Source organism: Phyllobates terribilis, unplaced genomic scaffold (assembly GCF_046119375.1).
Source record: "Phyllobates terribilis strain yellow unplaced genomic scaffold, ASM4611937v1 Scaffold_8180__1_contigs__length_32196, whole genome shotgun sequence".
Classification (NCBI taxonomy): Eukaryota; Metazoa; Chordata; class Amphibia; order Anura; family Dendrobatidae; genus Phyllobates; species Phyllobates terribilis.
Window position 1 is genome coordinate 19,127 of NW_027370920.1, and position 13,071 is coordinate 32,197.

Here is a 13,071-nt window from a genome sequence, read left to right on the forward strand (position 1 = left end):
ATACCTCTCCTGCTGCTGCTGCTGCTGGCTGTCCAGCAGCAGACTGAAGGTGGCTGCTGCTGTGCACAGGTATATAAAGGCTCAGAGCCTATTATGACACGCGCAGCCAGCGTTCCATTGCCACATTCCATCTACTGCAGGCAGGATACCTGGCTGGCTGAATGTCGCTGAGAAGCTCACAGAGACCGCCATAAGCAACAGTTTAACAGAATGCCACAGACTAATCAACCAAACTTTTTGGGTTGGGTTCTCTTTTATAGTCTGCAGGCATTAAATGAAAGAAGTCAGTGTTCCAGCAGAAGGAGACAACGTTTCAGAAAAGGCATTGTAGCAAACCAAAAAAGAAATTTTAAGCGCAGCAGAGTAACCAGCGCACATACCTGTTAGCTCAGGTGAGTTTAAAAGGCTGCTGTTGATAACAAGGGCATTTGCTAAATAGATGGTGTGTGTGCAACAATATACTGAAAGGTCAATTATATTGTGCAGCTTATCTCACCACCTGTAGTTATTTAGGTGAAAGCTCCAAAATGCTTGCCTAATATGTCTGTTTATCCAAAAGGAAGTAAAAAGGGAGAGCTAGAAAGATAGCATTGCATCACATTACATGGCAATGCAATGCACAGTTGCTGAAGATGAACCAAAATGAGCTTGTAATCTGGCTTCTGCAACTTTGAACATGAAAAATCCAATGAGGAGAAGAAAAGCAAAGCCAAAGAGTCCATCCCAAAATCCGACAAACAAGCAAAATGAACAAAAAACATTGAATTCAATTCTTTCTGATTTTAGAAACTGCATTAAAGAAGGGGTGCACCGGTCCTGGAGATACTGCAATACCAGGTCAATGCGTGGAGTGGACAGAGCAAGCTCTTTTTCCATCTCCCTGTTCTAAAAATCCATTTAATATATGGTCCCCAGATAGGGGACGTATCAGATATTAAACTGATAAGAACAGATACTACACTTGATCTTAGCCAAAAGGCCGAGAAGCGATAACCAGAATTGGTTTCAAACTACGGAGCTACCCAAGGATCCTGAAAAGTCCATTTGTGGAGATGAGCTCCTGGACTCCCGTTAAGAAGACATGTTGTCAACCTCTAGATCCCTTACATGCCTGCACTTTTCGGCTTGCTGCTGCTGCAATCCACGCGTTTTAGATCTGCATAACTCCACCTCTTTAAACACAGCACCTTCACCCCCTGCTGTTCCCACCCGCCTCAACACCGTTGGAAGGGAGGAGAACCAATTAAGGCGGGGGGTGGGGTGGAACGAGCAGCTGTCTACCCTTAGCAGGAGGGCTCCTGATTACATACCTCTCCTGCTGCTGCTGCTGCTGGCTGTCCAGCAGCAGACTGAAGGTGGCTGCTGCTGTGCACAGGTATATAAAGGCTCAGAGCCTATTATGACACGCGCAGCCAGCGTTCCATTGCCACATTCCATCTACTGCAGGCAGGATACCTGGCTGGCTGAATGTCGCTGAGAAGCTCACAGAGACCGCCATAAGCAACAGTTTAACAGAATGCCACAGACTAATCAACCAAACTTTTTGGGTTGGGTTCTCTTTTATAGTCTGCAGGCATTAAATGAAAGAAGTCAGTGTTCCAGCAGAAGGAGACAACGTTTCAGAAAAGGCATTGTAGCAAACCAAAAAAGAAATTTTAAGCGCAGCAGAGTAACCAGCGCACATACCTGTTAGCTCAGGTGAGTTTAAAAGGCTGCTGTTGATAACAAGGGCATTTGCTAAATAGATGGTGTGTGTGCAACAATATACTGAAAGGTCAATTATATTGTGCAGCTTATCTCACCACCTGTAGTTATTTAGGTGAAAGCTCCAAAATGCTTGCCTAATATGTCTGTTTATCCAAAAGGAAGTAAAAAGGGAGAGCTAGAAAGATAGCATTGCATCACATTACATGGCAATGCAATGCACAGTTGCTGAAGATGAACCAAAATGAGCTTGTAATCTGGCTTCTGCAACTTTGAACATGAAAAATCCAATGAGGAGAAGAAAAGCAAAGCCAAAGAGTCCATCCCAAAATCCGACAAACAAGCAAAATGAACAAAAAACATTGAATTCAATTCTTTCTGATTTTAGAAACTGCATTAAAGAAGGGGTGCACCGGTCCTGGAGATACTGCAATACCAGGTCAATGCGTGGAGTGGACAGAGCAAGCTCTTTTTCCATCTCCCTGTTCTAAAAATCCATTTAATATATGGTCCCCAGATAGGGGACGTATCAGATATTAAACTGATAAGAACAGATACTACACTTGATCTTAGCCAAAAGGCCGAGAAGCGATAACCAGAATTGGTTTCAAACTACGGAGCCACCCAAGGATCCTGAAAAGTCCATTTGTGGAGATGAGCTCCTGGACTCCCGTTAAGAAGACATGTTGTCAACCTCTAGATCCCTTACATGCCTGCACTTTTCGGCTTGCTGCTGCTGCAATCCACGCGTTTTAGATCTGCATAACTCCACCTCTTTAAACACAGCACCTTCACCCCCTGCTGTTCCCACCCGCCTCAACACCGTTGGAAGGGAGGAGAACCAATTAAGGCGGGGGGTGGGGTGGAACGAGCAGCTGTCTACCCTTAGCAGGAGGGCTCCTGATTACATACCTCTCCTGCTGCTGCTGCTGCTGGCTGTCCAGCAGCAGACTGAAGGTGGCTGCTGCTGTGCACAGGTATATAAAGGCTCAGAGCCTATTATGACACGCGCAGCCAGCGTTCCATTGCCACATTCCATCTACTGCAGGCAGGATACCTGGCTGGCTGAATGTCGCTGAGAAGCTCACAGAGACCGCCATAAGCAACAGTTTAACAGAATGCCACAGACTAATCAACCAAACTTTTTGGGTTGGGTTCTCTTTTATAGTCTGCAGGCATTAAATGAAAGAAGTCAGTGTTCCAGCAGAAGGAGACAACGTTTCAGAAAAGGCATTGTAGCAAACCAAAAAAGAAATTTTAAGCGCAGCAGAGTAACCAGCGCACATACCTGTTAGCTCAGGTGAGTTTAAAAGGCTGCTGTTGATAACAAGGGCATTTGCTAAATAGATGGTGTGTGTGCAACAATATACTGAAAGGTCAATTATATTGTGCAGCTTATCTCACCACCTGTAGTTATTTAGGTGAAAGCTCCAAAATGCTTGCCTAATATGTCTGTTTATCCAAAAGGAAGTAAAAAGGGAGAGCTAGAAAGATAGCATTGCATCACATTACATGGCAATGCAATGCACAGTTGCTGAAGATGAACCAAAATGAGCTTGTAATCTGGCTTCTGCAACTTTGAACATGAAAAATCCAATGAGGAGAAGAAAAGCAAAGCCAAAGAGTCCATCCCAAAATCCGACAAACAAGCAAAATGAACAAAAAACATTGAATTCAATTCTTTCTGATTTTAGAAACTGCATTAAAGAAGGGGTGCACCGGTCCTGGAGATACTGCAATACCAGGTCAATGCGTGGAGTGGACAGAGCAAGCTCTTTTTCCATCTCCCTGTTCTAAAAATCCATTTAATATATGGTCCCCAGATAGGGGACGTATCAGATATTAAACTGATAAGAACAGATACTACACTTGATCTTAGCCAAAAGGCCGAGAAGCGATAACCAGAATTGGTTTCAAACTACGGAGCCACCCAAGGATCCTGAAAAGTCCATTTGTGGAGATGAGCTCCTGGACTCCCGTTAAGAAGACATGTTGTCAACCTCTAGATCCCTTACATGCCTGCACTTTTCGGCTTGCTGCTGCTGCAATCCACGCGTTTTAGATCTGCATAACTCCACCTCTTTAAACACAGCACCTTCACCCCCTGCTGTTCCCACCCGCCTCAACACCGTTGGAAGGGAGGAGAACCAATTAAGGCGGGGGGTGGGGTGGAACGAGCAGCTGTCTACCCTTAGCAGGAGGGCTCCTGATTACATACCTCTCCTGCTGCTGCTGCTGCTGGCTGTCCAGCAGCAGACTGAAGGTGGCTGCTGCTGTGCACAGGTATATAAAGGCTCAGAGCCTATTATGACACGCGCAGCCAGCGTTCCATTGCCACATTCCATCTACTGCAGGCAGGATACCTGGCTGGCTGAATGTCGCTGAGAAGCTCACAGAGACCGCCATAAGCAACAGTTTAACAGAATGCCACAGACTAATCAACCAAACTTTTTGGGTTGGGTTCTCTTTTATAGTCTGCAGGCATTAAATGAAAGAAGTCAGTGTTCCAGCAGAAGGAGACAACGTTTCAGAAAAGGCATTGTAGCAAACCAAAAAAGAAATTTTAAGCGCAGCAGAGTAACCAGCGCACATACCTGTTAGCTCAGGTGAGTTTAAAAGGCTGCTGTTGATAACAAGGGCATTTGCTAAATAGATGGTGTGTGTGCAACAATATACTGAAAGGTCAATTATATTGTGCAGCTTATCTCACCACCTGTAGTTATTTAGGTGAAAGCTCCAAAATGCTTGCCTAATATGTCTGTTTATCCAAAAGGAAGTAAAAAGGGAGAGCTAGAAAGATAGCATTGCATCACATTACATGGCAATGCAATGCACAGTTGCTGAAGATGAACCAAAATGAGCTTGTAATCTGGCTTCTGCAACTTTGAACATGAAAAATCCAATGAGGAGAAGAAAAGCAAAGCCAAAGAGTCCATCCCAAAATCCGACAAACAAGCAAAATGAACAAAAAACATTGAATTCAATTCTTTCTGATTTTAGAAACTGCATTAAAGAAGGGGTGCACCGGTCCTGGAGATACTGCAATACCAGGTCAATGCGTGGAGTGGACAGAGCAAGCTCTTTTTCCATCTCCCTGTTCTAAAAATCCATTTAATATATGGTCCCCAGATAGGGGACGTATCAGATATTAAACTGATAAGAACAGATACTACACTTGATCTTAGCCAAAAGGCCGAGAAGCGATAACCAGAATTGGTTTCAAACTACGGAGCCACCCAAGGATCCTGAAAAGTCCATTTGTGGAGATGAGCTCCTGGACTCCCGTTAAGAAGACATGTTGTCAACCTCTAGATCCCTTACATGCCTGCACTTTTCGGCTTGCTGCTGCTGCAATCCACGCGTTTTAGATCTGCATAACTCCACCTCTTTAAACACAGCACCTTCACCCCCTGCTGTTCCCACCCGCCTCAACACCGTTGGAAGGGAGGAGAACCAATTAAGGCGGGGGGTGGGGTGGAACGAGCAGCTGTCTACCCTTAGCAGGAGGGCTCCTGATTACATACCTCTCCTGCTGCTGCTGCTGCTGGCTGTCCAGCAGCAGACTGAAGGTGGCTGCTGCTGTGCACAGGTATATAAAGGCTCAGAGCCTATTATGACACGCGCAGCCAGCGTTCCATTGCCACATTCCATCTACTGCAGGCAGGATACCTGGCTGGCTGAATGTCGCTGAGAAGCTCACAGAGACCGCCATAAGCAACAGTTTAACAGAATGCCACAGACTAATCAACCAAACTTTTTGGGTTGGGTTCTCTTTTATAGTCTGCAGGCATTAAATGAAAGAAGTCAGTGTTCCAGCAGAAGGAGACAACGTTTCAGAAAAGGCATTGTAGCAAACCAAAAAAGAAATTTTAAGCGCAGCAGAGTAACCAGCGCACATACCTGTTAGCTCAGGTGAGTTTAAAAGGCTGCTGTTGATAACAAGGGCATTTGCTAAATAGATGGTGTGTGTGCAACAATATACTGAAAGGTCAATTATATTGTGCAGCTTATCTCACCACCTGTAGTTATTTAGGTGAAAGCTCCAAAATGCTTGCCTAATATGTCTGTTTATCCAAAAGGAAGTAAAAAGGGAGAGCTAGAAAGATAGCATTGCATCACATTACATGGCAATGCAATGCACAGTTGCTGAAGATGAACCAAAATGAGCTTGTAATCTGGCTTCTGCAACTTTGAACATGAAAAATCCAATGAGGAGAAGAAAAGCAAAGCCAAAGAGTCCATCCCAAAATCCGACAAACAAGCAAAATGAACAAAAAACATTGAATTCAATTCTTTCTGATTTTAGAAACTGCATTAAAGAAGGGGTGCACCGGTCCTGGAGATACTGCAATACCAGGTCAATGCGTGGAGTGGACAGAGCAAGCTCTTTTTCCATCTCCCTGTTCTAAAAATCCATTTAATATATGGTCCCCAGATAGGGGACGTATCAGATATTAAACTGATAAGAACAGATACTACACTTGATCTTAGCCAAAAGGCCGAGAAGCGATAACCAGAATTGGTTTCAAACTACGGAGCCACCCAAGGATCCTGAAAAGTCCATTTGTGGAGATGAGCTCCTGGACTCCCGTTAAGAAGACATGTTGTCAACCTCTAGATCCCTTACATGCCTGCACTTTTCGGCTTGCTGCTGCTGCAATCCACGCGTTTTAGATCTGCATAACTCCACCTCTTTAAACACAGCACCTTCACCCCCTGCTGTTCCCACCCGCCTCAACACCGTTGGAAGGGAGGAGAACCAATTAAGGCGGGGGGTGGGGTGGAACGAGCAGCTGTCTACCCTTAGCAGGAGGGCTCCTGATTACATACCTCTCCTGCTGCTGCTGCTGCTGGCTGTCCAGCAGCAGACTGAAGGTGGCTGCTGCTGTGCACAGGTATATAAAGGCTCAGAGCCTATTATGACACGCGCAGCCAGCGTTCCATTGCCACATTCCATCTACTGCAGGCAGGATACCTGGCTGGCTGAATGTCGCTGAGAAGCTCACAGAGACCGCCATAAGCAACAGTTTAACAGAATGCCACAGACTAATCAACCAAACTTTTTGGGTTGGGTTCTCTTTTATAGTCTGCAGGCATTAAATGAAAGAAGTCAGTGTTCCAGCAGAAGGAGACAACGTTTCAGAAAAGGCATTGTAGCAAACCAAAAAAGAAATTTTAAGCGCAGCAGAGTAACCAGCGCACATACCTGTTAGCTCAGGTGAGTTTAAAAGGCTGCTGTTGATAACAAGGGCATTTGCTAAATAGATGGTGTGTGTGCAACAATATACTGAAAGGTCAATTATATTGTGCAGCTTATCTCACCACCTGTAGTTATTTAGGTGAAAGCTCCAAAATGCTTGCCTAATATGTCTGTTTATCCAAAAGGAAGTAAAAAGGGAGAGCTAGAAAGATAGCATTGCATCACATTACATGGCAATGCAATGCACAGTTGCTGAAGATGAACCAAAATGAGCTTGTAATCTGGCTTCTGCAACTTTGAACATGAAAAATCCAATGAGGAGAAGAAAAGCAAAGCCAAAGAGTCCATCCCAAAATCCGACAAACAAGCAAAATGAACAAAAAACATTGAATTCAATTCTTTCTGATTTTAGAAACTGCATTAAAGAAGGGGTGCACCGGTCCTGGAGATACTGCAATACCAGGTCAATGCGTGGAGTGGACAGAGCAAGCTCTTTTTCCATCTCCCTGTTCTAAAAATCCATTTAATATATGGTCCCCAGATAGGGGACGTATCAGATATTAAACTGATAAGAACAGATACTACACTTGATCTTAGCCAAAAGGCCGAGAAGCGATAACCAGAATTGGTTTCAAACTACGGAGCCACCCAAGGATCCTGAAAAGTCCATTTGTGGAGATGAGCTCCTGGACTCCCGTTAAGAAGACATGTTGTCAACCTCTAGATCCCTTACATGCCTGCACTTTTCGGCTTGCTGCTGCTGCAATCCACGCGTTTTAGATCTGCATAACTCCACCTCTTTAAACACAGCACCTTCACCCCCTGCTGTTCCCACCCGCCTCAACACCGTTGGAAGGGAGGAGAACCAATTAAGGCGGGGGGTGGGGTGGAACGAGCAGCTGTCTACCCTTAGCAGGAGGGCTCCTGATTACATACCTCTCCTGCTGCTGCTGCTGCTGGCTGTCCAGCAGCAGACTGAAGGTGGCTGCTGCTGTGCACAGGTATATAAAGGCTCAGAGCCTATTATGACACGCGCAGCCAGCGTTCCATTGCCACATTCCATCTACTGCAGGCAGGATACCTGGCTGGCTGAATGTCGCTGAGAAGCTCACAGAGACCGCCATAAGCAACAGTTTAACAGAATGCCACAGACTAATCAACCAAACTTTTTGGGTTGGGTTCTCTTTTATAGTCTGCAGGCATTAAATGAAAGAAGTCAGTGTTCCAGCAGAAGGAGACAACGTTTCAGAAAAGGCATTGTAGCAAACCAAAAAAGAAATTTTAAGCGCAGCAGAGTAACCAGCGCACATACCTGTTAGCTCAGGTGAGTTTAAAAGGCTGCTGTTGATAACAAGGGCATTTGCTAAATAGATGGTGTGTGTGCAACAATATACTGAAAGGTCAATTATATTGTGCAGCTTATCTCACCACCTGTAGTTATTTAGGTGAAAGCTCCAAAATGCTTGCCTAATATGTCTGTTTATCCAAAAGGAAGTAAAAAGGGAGAGCTAGAAAGATAGCATTGCATCACATTACATGGCAATGCAATGCACAGTTGCTGAAGATGAACCAAAATGAGCTTGTAATCTGGCTTCTGCAACTTTGAACATGAAAAATCCAATGAGGAGAAGAAAAGCAAAGCCAAAGAGTCCATCCCAAAATCCGACAAACAAGCAAAATGAACAAAAAACATTGAATTCAATTCTTTCTGATTTTAGAAACTGCATTAAAGAAGGGGTGCACCGGTCCTGGAGATACTGCAATACCAGGTCAATGCGTGGAGTGGACAGAGCAAGCTCTTTTTCCATCTCCCTGTTCTAAAAATCCATTTAATATATGGTCCCCAGATAGGGGACGTATCAGATATTAAACTGATAAGAACAGATACTACACTTGATCTTAGCCAAAAGGCCGAGAAGCGATAACCAGAATTGGTTTCAAACTACGGAGCCACCCAAGGATCCTGAAAAGTCCATTTGTGGAGATGAGCTCCTGGACTCCCGTTAAGAAGACATGTTGTCAACCTCTAGATCCCTTACATGCCTGCACTTTTCGGCTTGCTGCTGCTGCAATCCACGCGTTTTAGATCTGCATAACTCCACCTCTTTAAACACAGCACCTTCACCCCCTGCTGTTCCCACCCGCCTCAACACCGTTGGAAGGGAGGAGAACCAATTAAGGCGGGGGGTGGGGTGGAACGAGCAGCTGTCTACCCTTAGCAGGAGGGCTCCTGATTACATACCTCTCCTGCTGCTGCTGCTGCTGGCTGTCCAGCAGCAGACTGAAGGTGGCTGCTGCTGTGCACAGGTATATAAAGGCTCAGAGCCTATTATGACACGCGCAGCCAGCGTTCCATTGCCACATTCCATCTACTGCAGGCAGGATACCTGGCTGGCTGAATGTCGCTGAGAAGCTCACAGAGACCGCCATAAGCAACAGTTTAACAGAATGCCACAGACTAATCAACCAAACTTTTTGGGTTGGGTTCTCTTTTATAGTCTGCAGGCATTAAATGAAAGAAGTCAGTGTTCCAGCAGAAGGAGACAACGTTTCAGAAAAGGCATTGTAGCAAACCAAAAAAGAAATTTTAAGCGCAGCAGAGTAACCAGCGCACATACCTGTTAGCTCAGGTGAGTTTAAAAGGCTGCTGTTGATAACAAGGGCATTTGCTAAATAGATGGTGTGTGTGCAACAATATACTGAAAGGTCAATTATATTGTGCAGCTTATCTCACCACCTGTAGTTATTTAGGTGAAAGCTCCAAAATGCTTGCCTAATATGTCTGTTTATCCAAAAGGAAGTAAAAAGGGAGAGCTAGAAAGATAGCATTGCATCACATTACATGGCAATGCAATGCACAGTTGCTGAAGATGAACCAAAATGAGCTTGTAATCTGGCTTCTGCAACTTTGAACATGAAAAATCCAATGAGGAGAAGAAAAGCAAAGCCAAAGAGTCCATCCCAAAATCCGACAAACAAGCAAAATGAACAAAAAACATTGAATTCAATTCTTTCTGATTTTAGAAACTGCATTAAAGAAGGGGTGCACCGGTCCTGGAGATACTGCAATACCAGGTCAATGCGTGGAGTGGACAGAGCAAGCTCTTTTTCCATCTCCCTGTTCTAAAAATCCATTTAATATATGGTCCCCAGATAGGGGACGTATCAGATATTAAACTGATAAGAACAGATACTACACTTGATCTTAGCCAAAAGGCCGAGAAGCGATAACCAGAATTGGTTTCAAACTACGGAGCCACCCAAGGATCCTGAAAAGTCCATTTGTGGAGATGAGCTCCTGGACTCCCGTTAAGAAGACATGTTGTCAACCTCTAGATCCCTTACATGCCTGCACTTTTCGGCTTGCTGCTGCTGCAATCCACGCGTTTTAGATCTGCATAACTCCACCTCTTTAAACACAGCACCTTCACCCCCTGCTGTTCCCACCCGCCTCAACACCGTTGGAAGGGAGGAGAACCAATTAAGGCGGGGGGTGGGGTGGAACGAGCAGCTGTCTACCCTTAGCAGGAGGGCTCCTGATTACATACCTCTCCTGCTGCTGCTGCTGCTGGCTGTCCAGCAGCAGACTGAAGGTGGCTGCTGCTGTGCACAGGTATATAAAGGCTCAGAGCCTATTATGACACGCGCAGCCAGCGTTCCATTGCCACATTCCATCTACTGCAGGCAGGATACCTGGCTGGCTGAATGTCGCTGAGAAGCTCACAGAGACCGCCATAAGCAACAGTTTAACAGAATGCCACAGACTAATCAACCAAACTTTTTGGGTTGGGTTCTCTTTTATAGTCTGCAGGCATTAAATGAAAGAAGTCAGTGTTCCAGCAGAAGGAGACAACGTTTCAGAAAAGGCATTGTAGCAAACCAAAAAAGAAATTTTAAGCGCAGCAGAGTAACCAGCGCACATACCTGTTAGCTCAGGTGAGTTTAAAAGGCTGCTGTTGATAACAAGGGCATTTGCTAAATAGATGGTGTGTGTGCAACAATATACTGAAAGGTCAATTATATTGTGCAGCTTATCTCACCACCTGTAGTTATTTAGGTGAAAGCTCCAAAATGCTTGCCTAATATGTCTGTTTATCCAAAAGGAAGTAAAAAGGGAGAGCTAGAAAGATAGCATTGCATCACATTACATGGCAATGCAATGCACAGTTGCTGAAGATGAACCAAAATGAGCTTGTAATCTGGCTTCTGCAACTTTGAACATGAAAAATCCAATGAGGAGAAGAAAAGCAAAGCCAAAGAGTCCATCCCAAAATCCGACAAACAAGCAAAATGAACAAAAAACATTGAATTCAATTCTTTCTGATTTTAGAAACTGCATTAAAGAAGGGGTGCACCGGTCCTGGAGATACTGCAATACCAGGTCAATGCGTGGAGTGGACAGAGCAAGCTCTTTTTCCATCTCCCTGTTCTAAAAATCCATTTAATATATGGTCCCCAGATAGGGGACGTATCAGATATTAAACTGATAAGAACAGATACTACACTTGATCTTAGCCAAAAGGCCGAGAAGCGATAACCAGAATTGGTTTCAAACTACGGAGCCACCCAAGGATCCTGAAAAGTCCATTTGTGGAGATGAGCTCCTGGACTCCCGTTAAGAAGACATGTTGTCAACCTCTAGATCCCTTACATGCCTGCACTTTTCGGCTTGCTGCTGCTGCAATCCACGCGTTTTAGATCTGCATAACTCCACCTCTTTAAACACAGCACCTTCACCCCCTGCTGTTCCCACCCGCCTCAACACCGTTGGAAGGGAGGAGAACCAATTAAGGCGGGGGGTGGGGTGGAACGAGCAGCTGTCTACCCTTAGCAGGAGGGCTCCTGATTACATACCTCTCCTGCTGCTGCTGCTGCTGGCTGTCCAGCAGCAGACTGAAGGTGGCTGCTGCTGTGCACAGGTATATAAAGGCTCAGAGCCTATTATGACACGCGCAGCCAGCGTTCCATTGCCACATTCCATCTACTGCAGGCAGGATACCTGGCTGGCTGAATGTCGCTGAGAAGCTCACAGAGACCGCCATAAGCAACAGTTTAACAGAATGCCACAGACTAATCAACCAAACTTTTTGGGTTGGGTTCTCTTTTATAGTCTGCAGGCATTAAATGAAAGAAGTCAGTGTTCCAGCAGAAGGAGACAACGTTTCAGAAAAGGCATTGTAGCAAACCAAAAAAGAAATTTTAAGCGCAGCAGAGTAACCAGCGCACATACCTGTTAGCTCAGGTGAGTTTAAAAGGCTGCTGTTGATAACAAGGGCATTTGCTAAATAGATGGTGTGTGTGCAACAATATACTGAAAGGTCAATTATATTGTGCAGCTTATCTCACCACCTGTAGTTATTTAGGTGAAAGCTCCAAAATGCTTGCCTAATATGTCTGTTTATCCAAAAGGAAGTAAAAAGGGAGAGCTAGAAAGATAGCATTGCATCACATTACATGGCAATGCAATGCACAGTTGCTGAAGATGAACCAAAATGAGCTTGTAATCTGGCTTCTGCAACTTTGAACATGAAAAATCCAATGAGGAGAAGAAAAGCAAAGCCAAAGAGTCCATCCCAAAATCCGACAAACAAGCAAAATGAACAAAAAACATTGAATTCAATTCTTTCTGATTTTAGAAACTGCATTAAAGAAGGGGTGCACCGGTCCTGGAGATACTGCAATACCAGGTCAATGCGTGGAGTGGACAGAGCAAGCTCTTTTTCCATCTCCCTGTTCTAAAAATCCATTTAATATATGGTCCCCAGATAGGGGACGTATCAGATATTAAACTGATAAGAACAGATACTACACTTGATCTTAGCCAAAAGGCCGAGAAGCGATAACCAGAATTGGTTTCAAACTACGGAGCCACCCAAGGATCCTGAAAAGTCCATTTGTGGAGATGAGCTCCTGGACTCCCGTTAAGAAGACATGTTGTCAACCTCTAGATCCCTTACATGCCTGCACTTTTCGGCTTGCTGCTGCTGCAATCCACGCGTTTTAGATCTGCATAACTCCACCTCTTTAAACACAGCACCTTCACCCCCTGCTGTTCCCACCCGCCTCAACACCGTTGGAAGGGAGGAGAACCAATTAAGGCGGGGGGTGGGGTGGAACGAGCAGCTGTCTACCCTTAGCAGGAGGGCTCCTGATTACATACCTCTCCT

The 13,071-nt window shown here is 44.9% G+C and overlaps 10 non-coding genes across 10 annotated transcripts; all 10 read right to left on the reverse strand.

Moving 5' to 3' along the window:
- Positions 1-800: 800 nt before the first annotated feature.
- On the reverse strand, positions 801-991 carry LOC141252107 (U2 spliceosomal RNA). Its single transcript, XR_012313569.1, has one exon. It is a non-coding gene; the product is annotated as a U2 spliceosomal RNA (small nuclear RNA).
- Positions 992-2,106: 1,115 nt separating this feature from the next.
- LOC141252109 (U2 spliceosomal RNA) lies at positions 2,107-2,297 on the reverse strand. The gene has a single exon (XR_012313571.1). It is a non-coding gene; the product is annotated as a U2 spliceosomal RNA (small nuclear RNA).
- A 1,115-nt stretch (positions 2,298-3,412) lies between these two features.
- On the reverse strand, positions 3,413-3,603 carry LOC141252110 (U2 spliceosomal RNA). The gene has a single exon (XR_012313572.1). It is a non-coding gene; the product is annotated as a U2 spliceosomal RNA (small nuclear RNA).
- Positions 3,604-4,718: 1,115 nt separating this feature from the next.
- On the reverse strand, positions 4,719-4,909 carry LOC141252111 (U2 spliceosomal RNA). The gene has a single exon (XR_012313573.1). It is a non-coding gene; the product is annotated as a U2 spliceosomal RNA (small nuclear RNA).
- Positions 4,910-6,024: 1,115 nt separating this feature from the next.
- Positions 6,025-6,215, reverse strand: LOC141252112 (U2 spliceosomal RNA). Its single transcript, XR_012313574.1, has one exon. It is a non-coding gene; the product is annotated as a U2 spliceosomal RNA (small nuclear RNA).
- A 1,115-nt stretch (positions 6,216-7,330) lies between these two features.
- LOC141252113 (U2 spliceosomal RNA) lies at positions 7,331-7,521 on the reverse strand. Its single transcript, XR_012313575.1, has one exon. It is a non-coding gene; the product is annotated as a U2 spliceosomal RNA (small nuclear RNA).
- A 1,115-nt stretch (positions 7,522-8,636) lies between these two features.
- On the reverse strand, positions 8,637-8,827 carry LOC141252114 (U2 spliceosomal RNA). Its single transcript, XR_012313576.1, has one exon. It is a non-coding gene; the product is annotated as a U2 spliceosomal RNA (small nuclear RNA).
- Positions 8,828-9,942: 1,115 nt separating this feature from the next.
- LOC141252115 (U2 spliceosomal RNA) lies at positions 9,943-10,133 on the reverse strand. Its single transcript, XR_012313577.1, has one exon. It is a non-coding gene; the product is annotated as a U2 spliceosomal RNA (small nuclear RNA).
- A 1,115-nt stretch (positions 10,134-11,248) lies between these two features.
- On the reverse strand, positions 11,249-11,439 carry LOC141252117 (U2 spliceosomal RNA). The gene has a single exon (XR_012313578.1). It is a non-coding gene; the product is annotated as a U2 spliceosomal RNA (small nuclear RNA).
- Positions 11,440-12,554: 1,115 nt separating this feature from the next.
- LOC141252118 (U2 spliceosomal RNA) lies at positions 12,555-12,745 on the reverse strand. Its single transcript, XR_012313579.1, has one exon. It is a non-coding gene; the product is annotated as a U2 spliceosomal RNA (small nuclear RNA).
- Positions 12,746-13,071: the final 326 nt, after the last annotated feature.